Source organism: Schistocerca piceifrons, unplaced genomic scaffold (assembly GCF_021461385.2).
Source record: "Schistocerca piceifrons isolate TAMUIC-IGC-003096 unplaced genomic scaffold, iqSchPice1.1 HiC_scaffold_1420, whole genome shotgun sequence".
Lineage (NCBI taxonomy): Eukaryota > Metazoa > Arthropoda > Insecta > Orthoptera > Acrididae > Schistocerca > Schistocerca piceifrons.
The window spans coordinates 22,501-27,500 of NW_025727259.1; the positions used below are offsets into that span (position 1 = coordinate 22,501).

Genomic DNA, 5,000 nt, shown 5'->3' on the forward strand with positions numbered 1-5,000 from the left:
ATCACTATCAACGAACCTGCCGCCCCCGCCCCCCCCCCCCTACACCTTTCCTTACAACAACGTGTAACCTAACCTAACCTAACCTAACCTATGTTGTACCTTAACCTAACCTATGTTGTACCTTAACCTAACCTATGTTGTACCTTAACCTAACCTATGTTGTACCTTAACCTAACCTATGTTGTACCTTAACCTAACCTATGTTGTACCTTAACCTAACCTATGTTGTACCTTAACCTAACCTATGTTGTACCTTAACCTAACCTATGTTGTACCTTAACCTAACCTATGTTGTACCTTAACCTAACCTATGTTGTACCTTAACCTAACCTATGTTGTACCTTAACCTAACCCATGTTGTACCTTAACCTAACCCATGTTGTACCTTAACCTAACCCATGTTGTACCTTAACCTAACCCATGTTGTACCTTAACCTAACCCATGTTGTACCTTAACCTAACCCATGTTGTACCTTAACCTAACCCATGTTGTACCTTAACCTAACCCATGTTGTACCTTAACCTAACCCATGTTGTACCTTAACCTAACCCATGTTGTACCTTAACCTAACCCATGTTGTGCCTTAACCTAACCCATGTTGTGCCTTAACCTAACCCATGTTGTGCCTTAACCTAACCCATGTTGTGCCTTAACCTAACCCATGTTGTGCCTTAACCTAACCCATGTTGTGCCTTAACCTAACCCACGTTGTGCCTTAACCTAACCCACGTTGTGCCTTAACCTAACCCACGTTGTGCCTTAACCTAACCCATGTTGTGCCTTAACCTAACCCATGTTGTGCCTTAACCTAACCCATGTTGTGCCTTAACCTAACCCATGTTGTGCCTTAACCTAACCCATGTTGTGCCTTAACCTAACCCATGTTGTGCCTTAACCTAACCCATGTTGTGCCTTAACCTAACCCACGTTGTGCCTTAACCTAACCCACGTTGTGCCTTAACCTAACCCACGTTGTGCCTTAACCTAACCCATGTTGTGCCTTAACCTAACCCATGTTGTGCCTTAACCTAACCCATGTTGTGCCTTAACCTAACCCACGTTGTGCCTTAACCTAACCCACGTTGTGCCTTAACCTAACCCACGTTGTGCCTTAACCTAACCCACGTTGTGCCTTAACCTAACCCACGTTGTGCCTTAACCTAACCCACGTTGTACCTTAACCTAACCCATGTTGTACCTTAACCTAACCCATGTTGTACCTTAACCTAACCCATGTTGTACCTTAACCTAACCCATGTTGTACCTTAACCTAACCCATGTTGTACCTTAACCTAACCCATGTTGTACCTTAACCTAACCCATGTTGTGCCTTAACCTAACCCATGTTGTGCCTTAACCTAACCCATGTTGTGCCTTAACCTAACCCATGTTGTGCCTTAACCTAACCCATGTTGTGCCTTAACCTAACCCATGTTGTGCCTTAACCTAACCCACGTTGTGCCTTAACCTAACCCACGTTGTGCCTTAACCTAACCCATGTTGTGCCTTAACCTAACCCATGTTGTGCCTTAACCTAACCCATGTTGTGCCTTAACCTAACCCATGTTGTGCCTTAACCTAACCCATGTTGTGCCTTAACCTAACCCATGTTGTGCCTTAACCTAACCCATGTTGTGCCTTAACCTAACCCACGTTGTGCCTTAACCTAACCCACGTTGTGCCTTAACCTAACCCACGTTGTGCCTTAACCTAACCCACGTTGTGCCTTAACCTAACCCATGTTGTGCCTTAACCTAACCCATGTTGTGCCTTAACCTAACCCACGTTGTGCCTTAACCTAACCCACGTTGTGCCTTAACCTAACCCACGTTGTGCCTTAACCTAACCCACGTTGTGCCTTAACCTAACCCACGTTGTGCCTTAACCTAACCCACGTTGTGCCTTAACCTAACCCACGTTGTGCCTTAACCTAACCCACGTTGTGCCTTAACCTAACCCACGTTGTCCCCTAAAGTAACCCACGTTGTCCCCTAACGTAACCCACGTTGTCCCCTAACGTAACCCATGTTGTCGCCTAAACCTGCTCTGTAATTGTTATACGACTCGTTCAATTAGTGTAGTGTTGCCCACCCGCAACCCTCGCAATATAGTTCGCTACTCGCACTGCCCGCTCCCCTGTGTATCGCTTCATGTTAAACACCTTGCAAGTCTTGCTGACTTTCCACATGCTCCTGCTGTACACTGTAATGTGGATGGCAGCAGGACGTACATGCCGCCCCTCCCCACGTCCCCACCTTGCCCCCCTGCCTTCGCAAGCTGGTTGGTGAGAAGTTTGCATGTTCAATGCCCTTCGCATGCGACGTACTCAGGCTACGTTGTGGTGCGGCCTGTGTCAACCGTCCGCTAATGTCGTACGCGTAAACCACAATCTGTACTGCACATTCGTCCTTATGTACCGAATGATACATCGTGGCACATGTGTGACCGTACAACGACTGCGCCCAAAAACGGCGGACCATACAGTGCAAATATTGTGCACGCAGCTACGTGTCGTCTCCCTATGAGAGCTGGATTGCAGTGTGGTACGCCATAGAGACGTGTGGGAGGAACGGACGCCGTGGATGGCGATCAGCATGAGCTGTCTGTTGATGTATTCGGACCTAGTCGTCTCTCCTCACACACCGTGATGGCATGGTGCACCGCGTTCCATATCTGCGACATGCTACAGAGGCCGGTTGACAGTCGTTCGAGCAATGGACATCGCATACGTACGGGGGCCACCTTCCACGTATTGTCTAGGCGTGCACATTTTGTTGCGTGTATGTGGGCAGACGTAGTGTGGCGTGACACCTGACACAGGCATGCAATAATCGTTGAAGTTGCAAATGGCGATGGACGCCTGCGTTTTCTGGTGAAGTTACGCAAATGAACAAATGGTAACCTGTTGTGGTGCGGTTGTTCTCGCTAGGGGTGAATCGGTGATGGCGACGATAGGTTGAGGTACGAACCGGTTGTTCCAGCGATACCCACCATGCCGACGAAACTGAACGGCATCTGGGTGTGAAGCGATACGCGGCGGTGGCTGGGTGGGACCGTCCCCGGCCGGTGAGGGGGCGCCTCCCGGCGTGCTGGCCGCGCGGTGCGTGGGCGCACGCGCTACAGCCGGCTGGTGGGGGCGGCCAGTGGCAGGCGCGCCGGCCGACGGACGCGGCAGGCGTCGCAGCTGCGCGCCGGCGCACCCTGCGCGCGGCGCCGTGCGGCCAAAGTAGGTCCTCGCGGGCCCGGTGCGAAGCGCGGTGGACATCTTCAGTGTGCTGGTCCGATTGAGGACTGTGTGCGTTGAGGATGCGCCGCCGCCCGGCGCTCGGCGCCGCGACGCCGTCTGCTGCTCGGTCGCCCCAGCGGTTCTCGCTGGTGGTTTGTATCGCAGCTGTGCGGATGTGTTGGCGCGTGCGCTGTGCTGGGAGAGTTCGCTTCGGCACCCAAGTGGGGCTTTTGTCCTTCTGTGGCGCTGGCGTTGGAGCTGCCGGTCACCGTAGGTGGCGCGTGTTGTCTCCCGCCGGCAATGCCACGACAGCACGCTCCCGGGCCTCTGTCGGCAGCGGCAAGCTCAGTTGGGAGCACGGGTGGTCGCACCGAAAGCGTCTACTCGCCTAACTCCGGGCGATTGCGCCTCTCTCGAACCCGACCAAGTACTTGGGACGGCGCTGCGCGCCGCCGGGACCTGAGAGGGTTTCGAGGTGTATTGTGCAGGGGAGCTCAGCCTCCTCCTGTTTGCAGAATGATTGAGCGGACGCTTGCGTGTTCGCGCGGGCCCCCGGGACACACTCCCGGGCGGCCGGCTGCTCAGCTCTAGTTGACGCAGCTCCCTGGTTGATCCTGCCAGTAGTCATATGCTTGTCTCAAAGATTAAGCCATGCATGTCTCAGTACAAGCCGCATTAAGGTGAAACCGCGAATGGCTCATTAAATCAGTTATGGTTCCTTAGATCGTACCCACGTTACTTGGATAACTGTGGTAATTCTAGAGCTAATACATGCAAACAGAGTCCCGACCAGAGATGGAAGGGACGCTTTTATTAGATCAAAACCAATCGGTCGGCTCGTCCGGTCCGTTTGCCTTGGTGACTCTGAATAACTTTGGGCTGATCGCACGGTCCTCGTACCGGCGACGCATCTTTCAAATGTCTGCCTTATCAACTGTCGATGGTAGGTTCTGCGCCTACCATGGTTGTAACGGGTAACGGGGAATCAGGGTTCGATTCCGGAGAGGGAGCCTGAGAAACGGCTACCACATCCAAGGAAGGCAGCAGGCGCGCAAATTACCCACTCCCGGCACGGGGAGGTAGTGACGAAAAATAACGATACGGGACTCATCCGAGGCCCCGTAATCGGAATGAGTACACTTTAAATCCTTTAACGAGTATCTATTGGAGGGCAAGTCTGGTGCCAGCAGCCGCGGTAATTCCAGCTCCAATAGCGTATATTAAAGTTGTTGCGGTTAAAAAGCTCGTAGTTGGATTTGTGTCCCACGCTGTTGGTTCACCGCCCGTCGGTGTTTAACTGGCATGTATCGTGGGACGTCCTGCCGGTGGGGCGAGCCGAAGGCGTGCGACCGCCTCGTGCGTGCTCGTGCGTCCCGAGGCGGACCCCGTTGAAATCCTACCAGGGTGCTCTTTATTGAGTGTCTCGGTGGGCCGGCACGTTTACTTTGAACAAATTAGAGTGCTTAAAGCAGGCAAGCCCGCCTGAATACTGTGTGCATGGAATAATGGAATAGGACCTCGGTTCTATTTTGTTGGTTTTCGGAACCCGAGGTAATGATTAATAGGGACAGGCGGGGGCATTCGTATTGCGACGTTAGAGGTGAAATTCTTGGATCGTCGCAAGACGAACAGAAGCGAAAGCATTTGCCAAGTATGTTTTCATTAATCAAGAACGAAAGTTAGAGGTTCGAAGGCGATCAGATACCGCCCTAGTTCTAACCATAAACGATGCCAGCCAGCGATCCGCCGCAGTTCCTCCGATGACTCGGCGGG

At 52.3% G+C, this 5,000-nt stretch overlaps 1 non-coding gene across 1 annotated transcript in view; it reads left to right on the top strand.

Moving 5' to 3' along the window:
- Positions 1 to 3,828: 3,828 nt before the first annotated feature.
- The window catches only part of LOC124734035, a 1,909-nt gene continuing 737 nt past the window's right edge, over positions 3,829 to 5,000 (top strand). Inside the window, exon 1 of the ribosomal RNA XR_007009286.1 lies at positions 3,829 to 5,000. This exon is cut by the window's right edge and continues 737 nt beyond it. This is a non-coding gene — a ribosomal RNA (small subunit ribosomal RNA).